This window comes from Phoca vitulina, unplaced genomic scaffold (genome assembly GCF_004348235.1).
Source record: "Phoca vitulina isolate PV1807 unplaced genomic scaffold, GSC_HSeal_1.0 scaffold93, whole genome shotgun sequence".
NCBI classification, from domain to species: domain Eukaryota; kingdom Metazoa; phylum Chordata; class Mammalia; order Carnivora; family Phocidae; genus Phoca; species Phoca vitulina.
The window spans coordinates 1047566-1073144 of record NW_022589796.1 but is presented as its reverse complement, the minus strand read 5'-3'; the positions used below and the strand labels follow the sequence as shown (position 1 = coordinate 1073144).

General features: G+C 38.1%; 1 protein-coding gene across 1 annotated transcript in view; it reads left to right on the top strand.

The window, feature by feature from the left end:
- Positions 1 to 25579, top strand: part of ARHGAP21 (Rho GTPase activating protein 21) — a 132734-nt gene that overhangs the window by 31431 nt on the left and 75724 nt on the right.

The following is a 25579-nucleotide window of genomic DNA, read 5'->3' as shown; positions in this document are numbered from 1 at the left end:
TACTGGGAAGCGCCAAATGCAGAAGACCCTGGCATTATCGTTCTCTGTATACATTTGTAGAGAGCCTACAGTCTGTTTTCAGCTCAGCAGCCAGTCTGATCCTGCTAAACACTGGAACATGTTACTCCATGCGAAGCCCCCCATAGATGGCCTGAGTCAGTCAGCATAAAAGCCGAGGGCCCTGTGTGATTTGCCCCCCTCCTCCATCATCTCCACGACCTTGTTTCTACGGACATTGCCCACCTGCCCCGCCCCCCCGCCCCGCCCCATCTTCCCTAACCACACTGGACTCCTCGCTGTTTCAGTCCCAGGGCCTTTGCTTGCTGTTGCCTCTTCCTGAAATGCTTTACTCCCAGGCCTCTGCATGGCACTCCTTTTCATTTTCTTGAGGTTTTTACTCAGTGTCCCCTTCTCAACAAAGTGTTCTGTTCAAATTCGTTGTAAAATGTTACAAAGGGAAAAATAACCATACTGTTAAAGAAGATACATTTTTTTCTTCGAAAGAAGATTGTAAAAATGATTGGAAACTTTAATTATTTATTAGAAATAGTCATTCTGTGTAAGTTCATTTCAGGGAAGAAGAGCCAGAGGAATCTTGGATTAGATTCTTTGAATTAGAAACCAGGAGATGGCCATACTGATGACCCAGGTGTACATTTTTCATTTCTTCCTTGGGGAAACCAAATGGAAGACAGAAAGAGAGGCTGCAGAGAACTTTTTTATTTTTATTTATTTATTTATTTTTTTATTGCTCCCCCCTTGAAGCTCCTTCCTCTTCTCCAGCTCCTCTCCTTGCTCCTTTATTGTGAAGAAGCAGTTGGTAGGCTGCGGCTCACTTTGTTCCTTCCAGCTGTTAGAACAAGCTTCTGCTTCTAACACCAGTTGAAGGAGTTTAAATTGGTAAGCTGGGAAATTGGGAATAGGCTTTTTGACACTTAAGGTACCTTAAATTCTTGCTACTCTTAAGTGTGATCCACAGACCAGTAGTATCTATAGTATCTGTATGGCCGGGAAGTTTGTAGGAAATGCAGATTTTCAGGTCCCACCCCAGACCTATAAAATCAGAATTTGCATTTTAACAAGATCCTCTGGTGATTCTCCTACACATTAAAGCTCTGCCTTAAATGATGGGAAGAGTTAAATGTGGTTTTGTTTTGTTAAATGTCTTTTTTTTAAGAGATGCTTAATTTAACTGTTTTTCTTCCAATATTACTTTATGTTGTATATTCCTTTAAAAATTAAGGGAAATGTAAAGTATTATGGTGTTATCACTTACTAGATTATTTCAGTAATTATAGTTATAAAAAATTCTAAGTGGTTAATTGCTCCTTCTTTGTTTTTTTAACCAGGGAGCCTGAAAATGCGGATTCCTGGTTAAGGACCCCGAGGGTTTAGTTTTGCTAGGCAGAATAGTGTAAATTGACTTTTGTCTTGGCTTGACCTCCAGGACAACCCTCTGTGCGGCTTGTGGCATGCGTCTGAGTCATCTCTGTCCTCATTATGCTCCCTGCTCCCGTCCGTACAAATGGCCTTGTACTAGAGGTGCGTTGGTGCTATCAGCCCGGAAGTAACCCGGGAGAAACTTGTCAGCTGGCGGGAGGAATAGGGGATTAGCAGAAACACTTCCATGTGTCGGGATACACTCACCTTGCCACAATGCACAGAGGGCTGACTTTGTGCAGGTAGAGGGTGGGAATTGAAGGAAGGAGGCCTCTTAGTCATCGTGAGGGGAAATCCAAGCAGACCACGGCTACATTTCCGTCAGGAGGACTGGAGAACCACTGACCTAAAGCTTCAGAACTGTGACTGTCAGAATTATTGGTCTAAGGCACAGAAGGGAAAAAACACCTCTATGCCCTATGCCTAGCTCCGTAACACCGAGCCCCTAAAATGCTGCACAGTGTCAGAAGGAGCTTTAGTTCAGTGTTTCTTGAGAGATAAAAATAGCTAATGTTTAATGGATACTTACCGTATGTATGTCAGATACTTTACATAGTTAACCCACTGTAAATCTTTATAACAGCCCTGTCGAGATATGATTTTCACACTCCCACTTTACGGGAAACAGATGAAACATGGGGTTAAGTCACTTGCCCAGGGCCACACACAGCTAAGAAGCGCAGAGCAGGATGCAGCCCAGGGAGTCAGACTCTGGAGCTCTTGCTCTTCACGCCCACACTCGACTGCCTCTTTCCTGAAGGATATCATATAGTGTTCAGTGCATCAGCTTTCAAAACTGGTAACTCTAAAGCTGTATTAAGAATGTAGAATAAGTGACAAAAAATATGTATGTATATATTTTCAGTTGATGGCCAATTTCGGGAGTGATGGACCGGAGTGGACTGAAAAAAAAGGGCTAAGAGGAGTAGGGAGAGGGGAAGAAAGGGATAGGAATGTCTGGAATGATAGATACACGGTACTGAGGGGGAGATAAAAGGCTGAAGAGAGCAGGGTAAGACAGGTAAGAAAACAGAAGGAGGGAGAACTGGGTTTTGCAATAACTATTGGTGGCTGTGAGTTTTAGGTGCCTTTTGTAATGTGGGTTAGTTGATGAGTCACTTAGCTCTTCCTTTGTTCTGATACTGAAACTTTAGCGTTGCTAATATGCATATACATATATCACTATACTTTGAGTTGGTGATCATGTTATATAAGCGAGGTAATTATAAACTGAGCCTATGTGAGCAGAGCTTAATGTTGAAATAAAGTTTTAAAAAGCAGCATCATTGATGTCATTTAACAATATGCGTAATTGCTTCTGAGCTGAAAAGTGGTTAAGATGGAATGGTAAGCAATTAGTTTAACTATGTAGTTCATATAGATGGTTAACATTGAGCCAGCTGCCTCTGGATCAGTAACTAGAGGGCCCAGAAGCAAACTCTGTCGTGCCCACGTTTGGCCTAGATATTCTGCCTGGGAGCTCTGGCTGCTGGGTCAACTCAGGTTTAAATGAATAAGAAAGACAAAATAGAACTCTCTGAAGGAAGACACATTTGTAAAGGACAGACTAAATGGTGTATGGTTGAATGGAATGGCGGACTCATCTGTTTTGGCCTTTTGATGATAGTTGGACTTGATGACAAGGAGAAAAGCACTAAAAATAATAGCTTTTGAATGTTACCTTTCCCCACTTTTGGGCGAAACCATTTGCTTGAGAAGTCAGATGGTCCAGTGCAAAGAGCGGGCTTCGGACTAAGAGTAGAGGCTACTGCATGCTTGATGTGCTCTGCCAGGGCTTGGTTGTGTGATTCTGAACAAATCTGCTAATTCTCTGGACTTTAGCGTTCTTATCTGCAGACGATTAGATGATTCCAGGGCTGCTTTCTTCCAGTTCTAACAAAAAGTGATTTTTCGAAAAGCAAGATATGTCTTACATGCCGCTATAGATTTCAGGAATGAAGTTTTAGCTCCTGTGTTGTGCCAGGTTTATTCATGATTGAGGGGGAACATTGCTTATGTAGGGTACCATTCATGGTGACTTTCAGTTTAGGTGATGAATGGGAAAGTCTGTCATTTAATACAAACTTAACGGTAGGTGCGTTGAAGTGTGCAGTACCCACTTTGCCCAAGGGTGTCCAAACAGAAACAAATGTAGGAGCTATAGAATTTCCTAGTTTTATCAACATAGTGCCTTAGAATTTTTCCCCCAAAATGCAATACATAATCCTCTCAAACTCTAGGTTGAAGAATATAGTGTTCAACGTTTTGGCTTTTAAAATGGGAATTATAAAGCTGCATTCATAATGTGGAAAAAGCGTACTTCCAATTGATGGCTGATTTAGGGAGTACTGGAGAAAATGTTGCCTGAACAGGGACTAATAGGAGCAGGGAGAAGAAAAGGTGGGTTAGGAAAGTGGGGAGAGAGACGGAAGAAAAGTAAAACAGAAAGCTGAGTAGGGTCTCTCTCTTTTCTTTTCCTCTTGTGGGAAGGCATCCTTTCCTTTATTGCCCCTGTTGTCGCACACCCCCTCTTGCCCCTTCATCCATCTTCCAGGAGCTAATAGCTTCAGCTGTCCCCCTCTGCTGCCTTAGTGAGGTTTGTGTCTCTGGGACATTACTCCTGTCTTCTGCAGGGCCAGGTGAGAGCCAGTGACGGATGGCCCCAAGGAACAACCTGTTTTATCACTTATCTTTGCAGATTCTGGGTTAGGCCCCCTGGATGCCATTCTAATTTTGATACTCATTCCTGAATTTTTCTACCTTGACTCTCAAAGTTAAATGCTGCTTCCTGGGCTCTGCTGTTCTGTGATCCTGTCATCCTCCTTGCTCCTTAAGAAGCCCAGGTCTAGACAGAAGATACTGCTGTCAGTGCGGCCTGAATGGGACAGACAGCACCGTGCTGCCCCGAGGAGCTGATGATCCACCTGCATCAATACCGTTTCAATTGCCTTGGTAAATGCAGTGTCCTCGGGCCCTCCCGAGGACCGTGGTCAGCTGGTTGGTTTTCTGGTCTGACCCATTAGACCCGTCTGGCATGCCCAGTTCTCTGGCCTTGAGATCCACCCCTTCTGTCACAATCAGTGGTTCTAGTATCTATATTTCATTTAATATGGGATATCACGTCCGCCAAGCTTTTTGGAGCCATCCCTGTAGTGTATCCCAGCCTCTCCTGTCTTATTCCTTGCCTCAGTGTTAAATCCTGTGTCAAGTAAAATGCCTCATCTTAACCATTATCCAGCTTCCTATGCTACCCTTGATCTGACACCCAGCTCGACTCTCCCGGATAACCATGTATATTGGCCTGTAGCTCCTTTGGCATATAATCCTTTCTCTTTTCTTTTCCTTCCCCCCCCCCCTTTTTTTTTTTTTTTTGAGTCTTATTTTTAAGCCTTATTAGTGGGACCAGAGCAGCTTTAGTCTAGAGCTAATTTTGCCCCATTGGTGAGACAATATACTTGGGAGTATTTTACCTGGTGCCCGTGACTTATGGGGTTTTCCCTGCTCTGTCTGGTGGGAGTTGGCGCTCTTCCTATCCCAGTGGGAGCTGCAAGGTTGGTCCCTCCAGTTCTTCTCCTGGCTAGTCTCCTCATAAGGGCTCACTAGTCCTAAGCTGAAGACTGGGTGGAGAGGACCCGGACAGAGCTAGCTCCCAGCGAATGTTCAGAGCTCCCTCCCTGTGCCACTTTCTTGTACTCCTCCCTGTGACCTCTGGCCACCGTGGCTACAGTGAACTTAGGGAGGCCACCAGGTGTGCCACGGCCTTGACACTTTCTGTGTGGTACGCTAGGGCAATAATGCTCATTTTATTTCTTCTTCTTTTTTTTTTTTTTTCCTGCAATCACTGTCCTTTGTTGTCTGATGTCCAGTGTCTGGAAACCATTGTTTCATGTATGTTGTCTAGATTTTTAGTTGTTTTAGGTAATAGAATGTGTTAGTTATCTACTGTGGAGAAATAGATTACCTACCAAATTCAGTGACTTAGAATAACAACATTTATTATCTCAGTTTCTGCTGGTTAAAATTCCAGGCGTGGCTTCACCAGGTCCTCTGGCCCAGAGTGTCTCAGTGTCTTACGAGGCCACGCTCAGGGTCAGCCAGAGCTTGCCTGGGGAGGGATCTGCTTCCAGCTCACTCACGTGCTTGCTGGTGGGATTCAGTTTCTCACAGGCAGTTGGGCTGTGAGGGCCTCAGTTCTTTGCTGCCTGTTAGCTGGAGGCTGTCCTTGGTTTCTTGTCACCTGGGCCTCTCCAGAGGGCAGCTCACAAGATGGCAGCTTGTTTCATAAGAAGGAGCAAGGGAGAAGAGCCGGAGAGAGGGTGAGGGCAAGACAGAGGTCACAGTCTTTTGTAATCTAATCTTGGAAGTGACATCCCATCACATTTGCTGAATTCCTTTCATTAGAATTCACCAGGTCCAGCCCACACTCAAGGGGAAGGGGTTATCTGTAGGCAAGAACGCCAGAAGGTGGGGATCACAGTTCTCTTTCTTCTTTTGTCTTTCTATAGTTGGGATTGATTATAATCCATTTCAGAATTGGTAAGTATGTTGGGGATCCCCCCAAAAACCTCCTGGTTTGATGATGTGCTCAGAGGACTTACAGGATTCCTCATATTGCAGTACTAAACTATGGTTCATGACAGCCAAGTACACAAAGCAAAATCAGCAAAGGAAAAGGCATATGGGACAAAGCTCAGAGAAAACCACACAAGCTTCCAGGAGTCTCCCCAGTGGAGTTACACACGATACACTTAATTCCTCCAGCATCAAAATGTGATAGTATGTGTGAAATGTTGTCTACCAGGGAAACGCATTTAAGATAAATGACCTTCTGCCCGGCATGGACCCAAATTCCAGACTCCCAGAAGGAAAACAGGTATTCAGCATAAGCCGTGCTGTTTGCACACACAGGTTAGACACAGTGAGCCACTTTTATCAGTTAGGGAATGGTGGGAGCCCTCTCCTGGAATCAAATACTCAGATGACAATCCAGGACCTACCTTGTAAGCAGGCCTCTCTTGAGGATGGCAGTCTCAGGCCTGCTGGGTTAACTCTTTTCTGCACAGGAGGGAATGGGAATTTATGTTAAGCTTACCATAAATAATGGTAATCAGTCAAAATACTTTGTTAAATTGATGATTCTGGGCCTTCGCCTAGCAGTGAGGGAGAAGTGGTGCTTTTTCGGGCCCTGAAATTAAAGGACCTTAATTCAGGCAGTAATCCTACTGTGTAGCCAGCTTAGAAAACAATGAAGTTTCAGTGGTGCATTGATGTACATCCATTGCTTCCACAAATATTTATTGAGTACCTGGTTTTTACCTGGCTTCTGTGCTAGATATTAGCTATAAAATGCTGAGCATGTACGTCTCTGTTCTCGGAGATTATAATCAAGTAGGGGAGACAGATGTAAACAAACGAAATAAGTAATAAGTAATACAAATATAAAAAATAAGTAATTACAAATATAAAATTTCCTTTATGGGAAAAGAAAATACTTATTTTCTATTGATTCAATATAGTTTTTTTATACGTACCTGCTTTGTGCTACTATTCTGGTGTGAACAAAACAAAATTCCTGTTCTTATGGACCTAACATTTTAATGGTGGGGGCGTGGAACAGAAAATCAGTCAGTCGATCAATCAAGCAAGCAAGCAAACGTGTTTCATATTGGGATAAGTGCTATGAGGAAAAATAAAGGAGAATGGAGTGATGGAGAGATAGATAAGGTGGTCAGGAAAAGCCCCTCTGAACAGAGTAACTTCTCTGAATAGATGATGTGTAGGCAGAGTCCTTAAGGAATTAAGTAGCAAGCCATATAAATATCAGCACTCGGGTAGAGGGAATTGCAAAGATAAAGCCCCTAAGATGGGAAAGAGTTTGGTGTGTTTGAGGCTAGTGTGGCAGGAGCTGGTGAGCAGGGGGGAGAGGAGGTAGGGAATTAGGTCAGAGTCCTATCCAGGACCAAGGTCATGGAGGGTCTGTAAGAGTTTTGGATTTCCTTTCCAAGTGTGATGGGAGGCCTATTGTAGGGTTTTTAGCATGACAATAACACAATCAGATTTATGTTTTCACAAACATGTAAACATTTTAAAAAGAAATATAGCAATACACAGCATGCATAAATCATAAATACATAGCTTGATGAATTTTACAGAGTGATCACACCTGTGGATCATTGACCAGATCAAGCTATAGCATATTATCAGCTCCTAGTAGCCTCTGTTATGTCCCTTGGGGTCATTTTTCTCTCCTTTAAAGATAATCAACATATATTGGTTTGCCTGTTTTGAATTTTATGAATGCTGTCACATTGTATGTACTCTTGTGTTTGACTTTTTTTACTTAGTATTATCTTTTTATTGCTTGATTGATTGATTTTTTTAGAGAGAGAGAGGGAAAGCGTGGGGGGGGGCTGTTGGGGGGAGGGGCAGAGGGAGAGAGAATCTTATGCAGGCTCCACACCCAACACGGAGTCCCACATGGGCTTGATCTCATGACCCGAGATCATGACCTGAGCCGAAATCAAGAGTTAGACGCTTAACCAACTGAGTCACCAAGGCACCCCTACTTAGTATTATCTTTGAAGTTCATCCATATTGTTGCATTAGCTGTAAATTTGTAAAATTTTATTTATAGTAGTTCATTGTATGAATATACCATGATTTATTTATCCATTCATTTGATGGACATTTGGCTTGTTTCCAACTTTTAGCCTTTACCAATAATGCTGCTATAAATGTTTTTGAACAGTTTTATATGTGTGGATTTCTGTTGAATCTATATCTAGGAGTGAAGTTATTGGGACACAAGATATACACATTTTATGGCCAAACTTTAACAGATACTATAAGCAGTTTTTCTAAGTGGTTGTACCAATTTATACTCCCATCAGCAGTATCTGAAAATTCTTGTTAGTCTACATCCTTGCCAATAATTGATTGTCAGTTAAAAAAATTTCTTTTAGGTATTTTGGTGTATGGTTAGTAGTATCTTATGGTTTAAATTTGCATTTGTCTGATGACTAATGAGGTTGAGCATCTTTTCTTAGCTTATTGACCATTTGGATTCCCTCTTTTGGAAGTATCTGTTCAGATCTTTGGCCCATCATGCACTAGCTCTGAGAACTTGTTACCTAATATCTTTGAGTGTACTGTTAAAAAATCCATAAAAATGGACTAATGTCGTCCAATTTTCAGTTCTTTGAGTAGTTTCTATTTGAATAACCAAAGCAAGTTAGTATCAATCTCAGGCCTTCATTTGTCAGAAGTCCTTAAGAATCACTTTTTTTTTTTAAGATTTTATTTATTCATTTGAGAGAGAGAGAGAGAGAGCAAGCAACAAGCAGGGTGAGGGGCAGAGGGAGAAGCAGGCTCTCCACCGAGCAGGGAGCCAGATGCGAGGCTTGATCCTAGGACTCTGGGATCACGACCCAAGCTGAAGGCAGATGCTTAACTGATGGAGCCTCCCAGGCGCCCCCTTAAGAACCACTTATTAAATACTTTACTCATTGACACTATCTATTTGAGTATAAGATCCTGACAGAGAGTGAGTGGAAAATCAGTTTTCAAAAAATAGGACTCGTTTATAAGAAGATAGACTCTTATTTCTTCCTGTGGAAATTATAATTATTTAGTCAAAATTTGAATTAATTCTACAACAACAGTATCAATATCATCAACAAAAATCTGGAAATTGATTTGGGAGATGGTCCAGCCAGGTAGTATTTAAAGAAATGCCCTGTGGCATCAATGCAATTATAAATACTTGCATTATAATCAAAGCAAAGGAGTGTAAAGGAAGTAGAAAGGCCTTCTTTTAATATATAATTCCTTTTTGGTTGTTCAGGCCAATCTGAATGATTAATGTTTCTTATTTCTAACATAAATTTTTAGTAAAATGTATGGTATGTTGGATTTGTATTTTTTATGAGTATTGTATGTATTTTATAATAGTTTAAGATCCTCCTTGTATGATATGCAGCTGGTGTATATGCCTATTTAAAAATTGTAACAGTTTGTATTTTTAAATGGCTTTAGAGGCTTTAAATTGTTTTATCTTTGCTTTTCTGATATACAGTTAAATCATTTCTGTGTTTTAGCTAATTAAAGGACTTTTTTATGTGAAAATATTATCTATTAAAAATGATCCAATTTATAATGTAGTTTCCAGAAATATGTTGAAAGGCAGTTATATTTATAGGTCATAAATTATGGAGTGATTAAAATAATTTATTGCCTTCCAAAAGACTTTATCCCAGAGTTCCTTTAAATAGGAAGCTCTACCAGTGCCTCTAAAATGTGGATAAAATACTTGTTAATATTTAATCATAACTTTTTGTGAACAAATTATAAAACAAGGACCTCTTGCATTTGGAATTTTTTATGTAGCTGTGTTTTTGAAATAAATAAAACACAATTGAGTTTGACCAAGAAATAGTGACGCATTTGAATGGGCATATGCAGAATGTACATTACTACATTAGGAATTGGATGGCAGCCCACTTGCTCCATCTCTAAGCCCTGTCTTCCCCAGGGGACTATGGATGCTGTTAGATCACGTCATCTTGTTTCCTTTGCTGGACCTTGCAACTCAAAGCTGGATGTCTCTGCCTGAAGTTAGGGTACATCCCAGTGCTCAGATTGCTCTGAACCTGAGATAGTTTGGCCCTCCTTCCTTGAGCGTCTTGTTGTCTACTCTTTGAGATCTGGGGTCTGTTTCCCCACATGGTCGCTTTTGAGTTCCTATGTATTTTAAGCTCTCTTTCTAGTTCCCAGGGATTTGGCTTTGATTTCTACAACGATGGTTTAAGCTATTACTGTCAACCCTCATTTATAATCTTGTATGAGAAATGTGTTCTGAACTCCAATGACGACATATTCTTTTGTAATTCAGTCTTAAGCTAGAGATTCTGTATGTTTTTTCCATTGTTATTTATATTATAGGTCTTTAAGAATAGGATGTTATATGCAAAGATGTTTAGTCTTACTACTAATGAAAGAAACAAAAAATTAAAATAAGAAACATTTTTCATCATAGCATATTTGCAAAGATTAAAAAATGACTACCCATCGTACGCAGGAATATGGATACTGCAAGCTCAGATGTTGTCAGTGGGTTTGTGACTTTGTTCTCTGTTGCATAGATAGCACTTTGAAATTTTTTATATAAAACTAAATCAAACTGTTTGAGCCAGCAAATCCATTCTTAGAAATTTATCCTAAAAACTACTCATGGTTTTTCATAGGGATTGTCTATAAAGTGGTTGTAATAGTAATAATGCTAATACTAATAGTGGAATAAGAAAGTTTAATGAACAGCATACAAACCTAATAAATAAATAAAATAAATAAATAATAAATAAATAAAATGTGGTTTATTCATGTAATGGAATATTATGCAGCCTTCAGTGTGCAGATAAATATATTAATATGGAAAGACATTCGTAACGTATTAAATAAAAGTAAGTAGATTTGAAGAACATTTTTCTAAAGTGTATATTTGTATATATTTACATACGAAAAAGTCTGGAAGGAAATATGTACACCAAAATATGGATGTCAGTTTTCTCTAGAGGAGGAATGGTAGATGAGTGAAATTATTTTCCATTTGCTTAGCTTTATTTTCTAATTGTCTTTAGTGAACATAACATATATTATGTGTTTAATAGACATAAATTATGAAAGGAAAAAGAAAGATAGGTTACCCATTAGCTGTTATCCCCAAATTGCTAAAACAGTCTATTAATGGTGTAGTGTAGTGGAAAAGTTCCAGGATTAGGAGACTGGAAACATAGGTTCTAGTCCAAACTATGTCACTAATTAGCTATGAGACCATTGGCAAGTCTCTCCGGGCCTCAGTTTCTGTATTTGTGAAATAAATTGGTTGAACTAGATCTCTGATTTATAAGCTCCTTAACAGACTATTGTAGTTTCTGTAGAACTAGCAGAATGGAGCAGGTTTCTGTACAAACTCTCCCTGCCCCTCTCCCCCAAACAGAGCAGCTCTATATATTTGATACTCTATTTTAGGCTACCTTTCAACCAAAGGTAAGGGAAAGAAAAAAAGTACCCTATTTCTAAGATTCAGTAATTCTAAGTACTTTTTATGCTACTTCCTTTATGCTTCACACCATCTTCCTATTCACTGGGGTACAAGTTCTTGGAGGGCAGATCTTACCTTATGTATCAGGATGCCCTTGTGCTCCTGGAAATATCAGACTATGATAGGCTACATTCATTGAGAGCTAGTGAGGAAATGAATGCTTCATGTCTGATGTGATACTCTTTTCCTGACCTACTCTACTTCAGTTTGGACCCTAATGAATAGTTCGGGTCACCAGTAATTGTGTAACTTTTGGCAAGTTACCTAACCCCTTTGAGACTCAGTGTTCTATTTTATGAAATATGATGAGTGACCAAGTTGGATTATATTATCTCTATGTTTCCTTCGAGCCCCATCAAATTTTGTGCAATTATATAGTCTCCGTAGTTCAGTCTAATGAAGTTGAGTCACCTACTAACATTCGTTGCCAGTGTAGTATCATTGATAATCCTAAATTAACTTAGATTTGGAAAATTTATTTGTATGTACATTTAACAAGGTGAGTCCCTGACATTCTAGATCATTATAGGGCTTCAGATAGTAGAATCACATGATATGGGTCTGACCTTCTATACCTATGTCTTCTCTAGCCTGTGTACATGCTCAGAATTACTTGTATCTGCTCAGAGGGGACTGCATTATTCATTGGTAGTTAAAATAAACTGAAATTTAAGCTTAAATTGGAGATTCCTGTCTGCCCAAAGGGAAGGGATATAATTGTTTTTAACCTAAAAATAAAATCTGTTCTCTGATTCAGAGTAAACAAGATTTTATTTATATCAAAAAATAAGTAGCTTCTGAAAATAACTCATGTTAATAAAGCTTCTTTATAAGAAAATATGTGTAAAAATAGACATCTATATTTGAGTTTATGTGTATTTCTCTATCTTTGTCTATTTGATATGAAATAAAGCTGTGTGCATTTACTGTCTTACTTGAGAAATATGGGGAAAAAAGTGAACAGGAGCAATTCCACAGCAAAATTTTAAAGTAATCATTTTATTTTATATTGTTCTTGTTTTATGTAAACTCTACTCATTTCATTCTTTCTGTCAGGTTTTGCTGGGTACTGGAATAAGACATAGACCCTCTCCTCAGGAAGCTGCTCAGTGATTAAGAAGACAAATGTATAAACAATTATAACATGGTAGGCTATGCTCTACAGTAAGGGCGCTCTGTAGGATAAAGAGCCTGGGAAACTGCTTCAGATTACTGGAGAACACTGCTTGGGGAGTTCTGCTGCAAGGTACCTAGGCACTGACAAGGGAGTGGACCATTTGGCACAGATGGAATTTTCAGAATACAACCTGTCAGCAAGGTACATGCTACACAACATTGAGGGCTGATCTGGGAGAAGTCATTAGCACTCACAAGCATGTTCATTATCGAAAATCTAGGAGTTGTGTAGAAACAAGAGGAAACTGGCCCTAGATTCCAAAGATTGTGTGTGTGTGTGTGTTTAAAATAATTTTTATCATCCTCTGACTTTTTTATATCTTATTTTTTTCCCTCAATGTATTTTAGGGCATGCCGTTCACTTCCTATGCCATTAACAGTTTTTTATAATCATGACTTCAGTAGCTACATCATGATTTTATTTCACTGTACCTTTCTGTCACTCTTGTTGGACATTTAGTTTGCAGTTTGAGTGAATGAACATCTTATTATATGAATCTTTGCCGTTGTCTCTTATTATTTTGCTAGTGATTAGGTTAAAAGGTATAAAATTTAAATCTCTTGATAAATATTGCCAAGTAGGTTTACAGAAAGGTTGTGCTCCCAGGTAGAAGTGTATGGGAGTTTTCATTTGATTCCATCTACTATAACACTGTAGGAGCATGTTGTTGTTTTGTTTTGTTTTGTTTTTGTAGGTGGGAGGGGCAGAGGGAGAAGGAGAGAGAATCTTAAGCAGGCTCCACGCCCAGTGGGAAGCCGGACATGGGGCTTGATCTCATGGCCCTGAGAGCGTTACCTGAGCTGAAAGCAAGAGTCAGACGCTTAATCCACTGAGCCACCCAGGCGCCCCTGTTTTTAGTTTTTTTTCTGATCAATTTTAGTGTAGTATCTTTTTTTCCATGTCCTTCTCTATGCGGAGAGAATATTGTTAATAAGAGTCTTAACTAAACTTTAGATTAGTAAAGTAATTCCCATCAGAAATCCTTAGCAGAAAGGTGTTTTGGAAATTCAGGATCTTTCCTTTATGATTTGAAAATCTCGTGAAATGAGAATTAATAACTGATTAACTTCATGTTTAAGAAGACAATTCTAGCAGTATAGTACTGTATTTGGAAAAGAGAGAGGTTTGTTTCTTGCCCTAAATGATCAATTCTGTCCTTGCATATTTATGATTAATAGATATTTTCTGGCAAAATAGCAGCAAATGAGGAATGTAACTAAAACTATGTTCCTTGATTTTGGTAGATATGTTTAAAAGGCAATGGATTATAAATTTTCAGTAGAGCTCAGATAGGCTTTGATGGTATGGGCAAAATGCTGGTCCTTGTATAAATTGTTTTAAACTGCGAATATTTGCGTGATATAATGCTCTTGTTTTATTGTTTGGATGTGTGCTAAATGTGATTGACCACTACCGTATTCTTTTAACTGTGCATTTAGTAAATGATTTATTTCTTTCCATTCTTTGGTTCTCTCCTGCCTTTAGGGAGTTCCATATTTATTAAAATGCAGGAAAGGGAAAAGCAAGCAGAAATTTTTTTTTTTTTTTTTTTAAAGATTTTATTTATTTATTTGACAGAGAGAGACAGCGAGAGAGGGAACACAAGCAGGGGAGTGGGAGAGGGAGAAGCAGGCCTCCCCGCGGTGCAGGGAGCCCGATGTGGGGCTCGATCCCAGGACCCTGGGATCACGACCCGAGCCGAAGGCAGACGCTTAACGACTGAGCCACCCAGGCGCCCCAAGCAAGCAGAAATTTTAGGAGAAGTACATGATTCTGTGCTCTCTTAGCCTAAATAAATAAATAAATAAGTTTATGTAAAGCATATATAAATAATTTTGGCATTCCAGTTATCAGTCATTATTTGGTATAAATCTGTTCATACTATGCTCAGAAGTGTTCAACAGTCAAACTGATAAATTTCTGTGAAGTATCATTTTTCCTGGGTATTCAGTTTGGAATTTTGCTTTCTGTAAAATCTAAATTATCTAAGGCTTTATTAAAAAGAAAATGCTTGGGGGTGCCTGGGTGGCTCAGTAGGTTAAGCCTCTGACTCTTGATTTCAATTAGATCATGATCTCAGGGTCCCGAGATCAAGCCCCGCATCATGCTCTGCACTTAGTGGGGAGTCTGCTTGAGAGTCTGTCTCTTCCTCTGCCCTTCCCCCTGTTCTCTCTTGCTCTCAAATAAATATTTTTTTTAAGAAAAGAAAATGCTTGAAGTATATAGCAGGTCATTCTTCTGTATGGATTTAAGTATGCCATGTAACATAAGGAGAAAATTTTAATAGATTAAATAAATACTTGAGTTAGTTTAATATGTACTTAGTTTTATTTGCTATTAATAAATGGACTGATGAACTTTTTAAAAAATGAAATATTATTTAGAAGTCCTGAGTGTTTTAAGGTTTAGCAAACATTCTTTATATGAAAAACTTAGTCCCAGGTAAATAATTCAAAATTTCACTAGAATGTATAAGAATCAGATCGGGTTATTTTACATTTTTGGATAGAGAGCTGTTTTTTAGAGAAAAGATCTCTACAATTGGAGTTTTATGTTTTATGACTGTGGGAAAGTCACTTTACTTCTCTGAGCTTCATTTTTAAAAAACGTAAATTTATGCCTCTCAGAGTTGTATTAACAAATATGGCAACACTGACGACATGTGGGTGAGGCTCTGTAAATGCTCACTAGATGTTAGTTGAACTTTTAGCATCATTTATTCTCATATTTAACTGTAGTTAATATTTGAAGAATTTTTGGTATAATGATGTATTTTTAAAGATTTTATTTATTTGAGAGAGAGAGAGCACATGTACCCGCAAGCAGGGGGAGGGGCAGAGGGAGAGGGAGAGAGACAAGCAGACTCCCCGCTGAGCATGGAGCCCAATGGGACACGGGGCTTGATCCAGGACCCTGAGATCACAACCTGAGCCGAAGTCAGACGCTTAACCTACTGAGACACCCAGGTGCTCCAAAGATGTATCTTGAAGTAGAACTGTTTCTACTCTATAAAGTGGAATTTAGGCTTTCATTTGTTTAGGAAACAACCCTGCAATGTGTGCAGTGTATACAAAAACACTTTATAAAAACATTTTTCGTTTGATTTCTTTTTCTCTCAAACTGTGAAGCCATAAATATTTTTTTTTAAATGAGAGATGAGTTTTAAATATTTCCAAAGATAGCACTAGGGGAGTACGAGTGAAACTTTGAGGGGGAAATACTGAACAAAGTCTGAGTGTGTTCAAAGGGAGATAGTCTCCTAAACCATACGTCCCTCTTGGTGAAGTAGGCGGATAGGAATAAGCTATGGTAGTCTGCTTATGACCATTGTCCAGATCAGATTTCTGAATTACACATTGAAATTTACTATATTAATAACAAGCCATCTTCTGGCATTAAGTTATAAAGGTAAATACCAGGTAAATACCATAAAGAAACCATCTAAATAGTATGTAAACCTATGTAAATGCCTAAAAGAAAGCAGGTAAATCCTGTGTAAATACTTTAAAGAAACTATGGTATAAAGGATGTCCTTCCAATGGGGAGGCTTTTTTTTTTTTTTAACTGTTACAGCAAAATAACTGGGAAAAGCCCTATTTCCATTTATAGGATAATGGATAAATAAAATGTGCTATATTCACAATGGAATTTTATACATCAGTGAAAATCAGTGAACCACATCAGAGATTGGGTAGCTGTTCATCAACCCTTTTCCTCCTCTTTCTGGCCAATAGTTTAGTCACATTCCCCAGCCTCCCTTAATTACTTTGATGAATATTTTAAATAACAGAATTAGAAAGTAATGTCAGAGACTGTTGAAGAAGAAAAAAATAGATGCAGAGAACATGCCAGTTAGATTCAGTCATACTTGCTTCTGGAATCAGAGTAGTAAGGAGGAATTCCTTCAAATTATAAGGAAAGTTTTACAAATGCTAGGTGACATATGAGAATTTTCATTCCAGGTATTATTTTGAAAGTGATTTCTCTGTTTTAGCACAGGAACTCAGACTTTTCCCCTGTTATCATGAAGACATTTTTTATTAGTCACAAGGAGAACCAAGGGGGGAAATTAAGTGTTATCTAAACCCATCAGCACTACTGATAAAACAACCCAGAGAATATACCCAGGAAATGGGTCTGAATGGGTCACTGGTTATGAAGAGAAGTATATTCTCATTTTTACCATCTTGTCATTTTATGAGACTGATATTATTGTTACCAGGTTATATGTGTTATAAGTAAATTAGAAATAACTTTTCAAAGTCATAATAGTTTAAGCTATTAAAAATTTCTAGAAATTTCACAACATTCTTTCCACTTTTTAAATTTATTTCAGATTTTAAAATAGCTATCTTTTATGAGAGCGAAGTTGTAAAATTGAGGAATTAAGAATTTGTATCATTGAAATGTTGGGATCTGAAAATCAGAGAGAAAGAAACAGAAGTGAGAAAAGTGCATCTAGGTAAAAAATTACATTAAAAACCAGAACTCTGAATAGGAAAGGAAATCACATAAAAAAAATACTAGCTGACTCAAAATAATCATAAATGAAACCATTTAGGCACAACAGCAGAGAGGACCCATATCAACAGTCAGCCTAGATAGAAGATACTATAGGAATGTCCAAGTAAATAATAAACTTAAAAATTAAGAGTTATATTTTAAAAACTAAGTCCAAGTGTTTAATTTGAAATATTTTAGACCAAAGTCATCTAGATTTTTCAGTTTCTTTGGCCATCATCTTTTATCTCTGAAATAATAAAATATCTACTGAAAAATAGAATTAATTGTTAGAAAATCACATCTAGATACATCTAATATTCAACATCAGAGTAGTTCCAGTTATCCTGGATTGGCAAAAAAACAAAACAAAACAAAACAACTTTAGGAGAACTCTATAAACAGAAGCTGCAAGTAAAGGGTTGGCAAGCATACTTAGCATATAAAAAAAAACATTCCAGTCTTTTAGCTCAATTGGAATTTAAATAAACAAACCCCTAAAAACATCGTATTTCCACATATGTTGAAAAACTTTGCATGTCAAGGAAGCCCAATATGTGAGGAATAATTCGGTATAAGATTAACTCTGGTATTGAGACTATAGAGGAAATACTTTAAAAATAAGCAATATCTAGGGGTGCTTGAGTGGCTCACCCAGTTAAGCATCCTACTCTTGGGCTGGGCTCAGGTCATGATCTCAGGGTCATGAGATTGAGCCCCGAGTTGGGCTCTGTGCTGGGCATGGAGCCAGCTTGGGATTCTCTCTCTCCCTCTGCCCCTTCCTCTCCCACTTGCACGCTTTCTCAATAAATAAATAAATAAATAAATAAATAAATAAATAAATAAAAATAAGCAATATCTAAATGATCATTGTGGTTTCCTTTCTGCTCATGACATAGAGCAGAAAGAGTAGGCTAGCTGGTCACTTACTAGCTGTTTGTTTTTGACCGTTTACTCAACCACTGTGAACCCATTTCTCCATCAGACTTGCTGTGATGTATGTAAAAATCTAGTAGGAAATTTAGTGGATATTCAAGATTTTGTTTTTCCCTTCAGACAAAACTGTTTTATATACTGTTCTCCTGAGTATCTGAAAAGTGTTTTCATGTACATTTTTGAAATAAGCCATTACTTATTGGTCACCTCTGTGGGTTTTTTTTAAAAACAGTTATCTCGTGCTTAGTATGTGTGACGTACTGTTTTAAACACTTTATAAACTTTAACTCATTTAATCTTAAGAATCATGTGAAATAGGGACGCCTGGGTGGCTCAGTCGTTAAGCGTCTGCCTTCGGCTCAGGTCATGATCCCGGGATCCTAGGATCGAGTCCCGCATCGGGCTCCCTGCTCAGCGGGAAGCCTGCTTCTCCCTCTCCCACTCCCCCTCTTTGTGTTCCTGCTCTCGCTATGTCTCTCTCTCTCAAAAAAAAATAAATAAAATCTTTAAAAAAAAAAAAAAAAAAAAAAAAAAAAAAAGAATCATGTGAAATAGGCACTATTATTATCATCCTCATAGTGAAGATGAGGCACGGAGGCATGGATATGTTAGGGAACTTGCCCAAGGTCCACAGCTAGAGAATCAAGGACCCAGGTAGACTGGCTCCAGAGTCCTTCCCCCCCTCCCCACACACACATGCCATCTCCCTAAGTGATGAAAGAAAAAACATCAAGCCAGATGACAGCCATAACTGTGAGAATGCTTCAAATATGTAAAAGGAAAAAAAAAATCTAAGGACGCAGACATTCAAATCTTGTGTTTTCTCAGCAAGTGACATCTTAAAAAGGCTTTACTTCAGTTTTAAAAAGTCTGGCCCTAAAATAAGGAAGAAAATCTTACTTTAAACAACTGGTACTAGTAACATTTTTGGTGGTAAGATGAAATAAAACATTTTCAAAGAAGTAGGAGTAGGGCTCATAATCTTAGGTATATGGTAGAGTCAATATTAGAATCTTCTAAGGTGAACACAACATGAATGCTTTTGTATGCTTTATCATGAATGATTCCTGGAATATACTAGGAAGCTATCTCTATTCTACTTAAAGTACAAGTAGTTACAACAGATAGCTGAGGGGTTATGTATTTATTGTGTGTACAGGCATTCTTTCAAAACTCTCATGTTTACTTTCATGACAGCCCAGGATAACATTTAGACTTTGTACTTTTTACCTGAGCTTTTTAAAAATATCTTTATTGAAGTGTAATTTACATACTATAAAATTTACCTACTACTGTAAGTGTACATTTCAATTGTACTGAATTTATACAACTGTGAAACTTTGATCACAGTCTACTTTTAGAACATTTACGTTATCCTAAAAAGTTCCCTCGTGCCAGTTTGCATTCTCTTGTGTGAGGTTTTAATTTCCTTTATTGTTATATGATTGTTTCCCCCTTGTACCTTCTTTCACTCCTTTAGGTTGCTTTGTCTAATTGTTATATCTGGGTTTTATGGAGTTAGTTTTTGGCCTTTATTTTGGCTTCTTTTAACCTTGAGTTATTATTTATTCAATCAAGTGACCTTGTTATGAAGTCTTTTAAGGGGATCAAATGACAGTTCCTAATCCACAGGAATTTAACTGCTATTGTTCTAGTCGCTTTTTTACTTCTTGCATCTGATGCTGGATTGGTGCTCACGGTGGGGAGGTGAGACATGTGGAGAGGGGCATGGATTAGGGGTCTTCTTAGTGGAAGGATCTATAACTGCTGTGTCCTTCACTGTGTGCCCGTTTTTTCCCTTCTTATAAAATGCAACAGATCAAATGGCTCTGTGGGTAAGTAGAAGAAAGAGTAGAGAAGGCACATATGTGTATTTCTTTTCATCTTCTCTATGTGGAAAGAAGTATAACCTCCCTTCTGTCCTGTAGGGAAAAGATAGGAGGCTGGAGAGGATTCAGTGTCATGTTCTGGGAAGATGGAATAATAGAAACAACAGAACTGTGTTGCATTCAAAAAATCTTTAAAGTTTGTAGGCATCAAAAAAGAAATTGCTTATTCTTCTTCGTCTCGTCCTCGCCATTTTAGTGAAGAACTCAGTAGAACAAGACATAGCAGGCTTAGTTCAGAACTTGAAGCATGAAATCATAATACAAGAGGGTTATCTCTATATTCAAAGGAAAAGAAAAGAAAACTTGAATATATTTGGGAGCTGTGGGGCCAAGACATAATAATGCACTCAATATAAAATTAATACATGTACAATTTTTAAAGTGCTAAAGTCGGAGTCCTGCAGGAAAATGAAATTTAAAAATATAATAAATTAGATCAGAGAGCTATTGGGGAAAAGAATCTGTGCAGGCTACAGAATAAAAGAGATGAAAAATAATATGACATAGAGGAGATATTCTAGCTTCAGATTCAGGAAATCATGATTTTAATTCTTGCCCCAATATTAACCAGCAGTAATCTCAGATAAATCATTTAACTAATCTGGGCCTCAGTTTCCCCATGTGTAACATGAAAGGGTTTATTGATCTTAAGTCTCGAAGAGTCTTTTGTGCTTTACAGTTATATAATGAGATGGCAACACATGAAAAGATGTTGATTAATTAGCCATTAGGGAAATGCAAATTATAATCACACTACCTATCACTGCACGCCTGTAGCAGTGGCTAAAATAAAAAATAATGACGTACCAAATGCTGTCGAGGAAGCAAAGAAACTAGATCACTCATACATCCTGGGAATATAAGATCGTATATTCACTCTGGATAACAGTTTGGCAGTTTCTTACAAAGCTAACCATTGCAGTTACCGGTGACCCGGCAGTTGTGCTCTTGGACATTTATCCCGGAGAAATGGAAATTATGTTCACACAAAGCCTGTATATGAATGTTCATAACCTGTTTATTCATAGTAGCCCCAAACTAGAAGTAATGGAGCTGTCCTTTAAACAAACTGTGGACATCCATACCACGGAGGACTACTCGGCAGCGAAAGGGATGAGCTGTTGACACGTGTGGCAGCTTGGCTGAGTCTCCAGAGAATTCTGCTGCGTGAAGAGAGCAGTCCCAGAAGCTTACTGACTGTGTTATTCCATGTATATAACCCTGAAATGACAAAATGATAGAAATATGGAACGGAGTAGTGGTTGCATAGGGTCAGGGACTGGGTGAGGGGTGAAGGGTGAGGGGGGATTTGCTTATTATGAAAGGGTCACGGGAGAGATTCTATGGTGATGGAGCTTTTCTCTCTCTTGACCCGGCGGTGAATATACAAACCTATACAAGCGATAAAACTACAACGTAGAACTAAACATAAACAGGATACGAGTAAAACTGCTCTGGATAAGACGAATGGATGGTATCCATGTCATTATCCTGTTGTGATACATACTATAGTTTTCCAGGATGTGACTCTTGAGGGAAATTGCGTAAGATTAAGGAGATCCCTCTGTGTTATTTCTTACAAACACACGTGAATCTATAATTATGTCAAAATAAGAAGCTTAATTTAGAAAACAAATTATATATATTTTATTTACTCTCATATCCTCACTGGGTGGAACAGTGTTGGATACGTAGTAGGAGCTCAATATTTATTTACTGAATAAATTGGGGGACGGCTTGTGTGCGTGTGTAAAATGATTCTCTCATTTGATTCACAAAAGGAGGATCCAGTCACCACTTAAATCTTAACTATTTGGGTAATTCAGCCCCAAATAATAACCTTTATCCTGAAGATTTTACCTAATCATATGATCACTTTGAGACTCAGCTTGACTTTCCCATGTTGATGTTTGCTGTTACTTCCTCTTTCTAGCAAAATCCCTAACTCCTAGAAGGAAGGATAAACTAAAATTCATTTATGATAAATTAGCTTCAAATGCACAGGCTTCATAGATGGCTTCAGTCTTGATTATGGTAGCTGTATAAGTCTTGAAGTCTTGTACTGTAAGTACACCAATTTTGTTCTTTTTCAAATTTGTTTTGGCTATTTGGATTCTTTTCATTTTAAAGTGAATTTTAGAAACAGCTTGCTAACTTCTAAACAAAAATCTCCTGGGATTTTGACTGGGATTTCACTGAATTTCTAGATCAATTTGGGGAGAGTTGACATTATAGAAATACTGAATCTTCTGAATCATGAACATGGTATAGCTTTCCATTTATTTAGATATTCTTTTAATCTCTCAGCAGTGTTTTGGAGTTTCAGTTAATAGGCCTTGCAAATCTTTTGTCAGATTTGTCCTTATTTTTCATATTTTGAACCATATTTTAAAATTTTTTCAGGTACCATTTGCTTATTGTTAGTATGTAGAAATACAGTTGATTTTTGTATATTGGCATACTACTTTCCTTTACATTCCATTGAGTAGAACTTGGTCACCACTGCCCTCACTGCAAGTTTGGCTGGAGAATGTTACTATCTAGCTATCTTTCCAGAAAGAAAAGAAAATGAAATTAATAGATAACTAGTAACAGTCCATATGTTGATTATGTGATGAAAATATTCAGGATTTAGAAGTCTCTTGAATTTATTTTTCTCGTAGTACCATAAATCTTTTTTCATGCAAAAATTGCTTTTGGGAGCATTTTTAAGTTTTAACACCTTCATGTGAAGCAAATCATTGTGAAGGAATAGATAGATTCACTAGTGAAACATAATAAAAAATAAAGTTAAATTAAGCACATTCAAGTATTTGCTGTTTGATAAAGGTGACATTTCAAAACTGCTGAGATGAACTTGGAGTTGTAATTTAATACGAAATCTTAGTAGCAATGCAGACATAAGTTTGAGATACCTATTAGGTTGGAAATTGGGGGTCACCTGTATATAGATGGAGTTTAAAGCATGAGACTGGATGAAATCACCAAAAGACAGAGTAGAGCTCGAAAAGTCCATGGACTAAGCCCTGGGTATTCCTAAGTTCAGAAATTTAGCAGGTGAAGTAGTAACGAGGAAGACAGAAGAAATAGACCATGAGTTAGGAATAAAATCAGTGTGGATACTCAAGTGGAGAAAAATTTTCAAAAAGGACAGAGCTATCCTTGAGCCAATTGATATGTCACACAAGACAAGAACTAAAAATTGATTGCTCAGTTTAGCAGTGTGGAAGCCATTGGTGACCTTGACCAGGGCTGTATCAGGGAATTGTGGAGACAAAAGCCTGATTCAAGGGGATTCAAGAGAAAATGGGAGGAAAAGAATTGGAGAGAGCAACCATAGTCAACTTTCAAGGAATTTTGCTCTAAAGGATCAGTAGACAGACAAGGTGGTAGCTGGAGAGGGCTATGTGGTTCCACGATTCTGTTGTTGTTGTTTTAAAATTAAAGAACTTATAAAATGTGTGTGTGCTGATAGGACTATAGTAGAGAAAATAGATGATGTGAAAGAGAAGGGAGAATTGTAGGAACCACATCTTTGACTACGGAGAAAGGGGAACCCTCTTACACTGTTGGTGGGAATGCAAGTTGGTACAGCCACTTTGGAAAACAGTGTGGAGGTTCCTCAAAAAATTAAAAATAGAGCTACCCAATGACCCAGCAATTGCACTCCTGAGTATTTACCCCAAAGACACAGATGTAGTGAAAAGAAGGGCCATATGCACCCCAATGTTCATAGCAGCAGTGTCTGCAATAGCCAAACTATGGAAAGAGTCGAGATGCCCTTCAACAGATGAATGGATAAAGAAAATGTGGTCCATATATACAATGGAATATTACTCAGCCATCAGAAAGGATGAATACCCAACTTTTACATCAACACGGATGGGACTGGAGGAGATTATTCTAAGTGAAATAAGTCAAGCAGAGAAAAGTCAATTATCATATGGTTTCACTTATTTGTGGAACATAAGGAATAGCATGAAGGACATTAGGAGAAGGAAGGGAAAAATGAAGGGAGGGAAATCGGAGGGAGAGATGAACCATGAGAGACTATGGACTCTGAGAAACAAACAGGGTTTTAGAGGGGAGGGGGGTGGGGGGATGGGTTAGCCTGGTGATGGGTATTAAGGAGGGCACGTATTGCATGGAGCACTGGGTGTTATAAGAAAACAATGGATCGTGGATCACTACATCAAAAATAAAGTTAAATTAAGCACATGTTTCAGTTAATAGGCCTTGCAAATCTTTTGTCAGATTTGTCCTTATTTTTCATATTTTGAACCATATTTTAAAATTTTTTCAGGTACCATTTGCTTATTGTTAGTATGTAGAAATACAGTTGATTTTTGTATATTGGCATACAACTCAAAAACTAATGATGTATTGTATGGTGACTAACATAACATAATAAAATTTAAAAAAAAAAAAAAGGAATCTAGTACACAGGGAGGGGCCCTAGAAGAAAGGGCCATTGGAGCAGGATTGTCACGGGAAGGAAGGTAAAGAGAACATGGACCCTGGTGCAGGTGGTAGTTGGGTAGATGTGGCAAGTGATTAAATTCTCATCTCATGCCTCATGTTTTTTCAGTGTAATAGAAAGCAGGGTCATTAGCTAAGAGTGAGGATGGAGGAAAAGGGATGAAATAGTAATCTAGCATGAATGGGCTGGAGAGAACTGTATTATTATTGACAGACAACACTAAAAGGCTCCCTTGAGGTTAGCGGTTATGAACTTAGAGTGAAAACAGCTTCGTTTTTTTTTTTTTTAAACTCCACTCATGTTCGGGTGCCTAGGTACAGGTCCAGAGTAGGCAATGTTAATTATTTATCCAGCGTTAGGTTTTGTCAGGCGACTTTGTGGAAGTACGAGAAAGGCAAAGGAGTGAATTGAAGCTAGCTTACGAGGGAAGTGAGAACATGGGGTGGTGAGGGACAAGGAGGAGGTGGGAGGGGCAGCCCCAGATTGCAGATTTAGAAGAGCTGAGGAATGAGAGGGAATGAAGAGTGGGATCTTTGATTTGAAACTGCAGAGGGCTTTCAGTTATGATCAGATGAAAACCAAGAGTGGAGGAGAGGAGATCAAAATACTGGGTGGCCAGGAGAGTGGAAGGATTATCTACATGGATACTGAATTTGTGCTCAGAACTTGAAGGCCTTGTCTATTAGTTTCTAATTATCTTTTGTTTCTGTTGGACTCTGATAACAGTCTTAGTGTTCTTACTTAGTAAGAGTTACATGTCTCTTCTTTCATAGTTTCTGTTTTGTGGTGTTAGCTTCATTCCTTCTAATGCGTTTTAAATTTTAGCCATTATATTTCTAATTTCCAAGAGCTCTTCCTTGCTTCTGATTAACTTTCATAGCATCCCTTTCTAGAAAAAAAATTTAGTTTTTGATGATCTCCATGATTTGTTATAATACAAAGAATCTGATTCTTTTTTCTCCCTTCGGTTTGTATCTGCGCTCAGGTTATTATATTTTTACATGTCATTTTTTTCTAAGTGACGAAGTGTATTGAATTATCGAGTTAACTTTTAAATA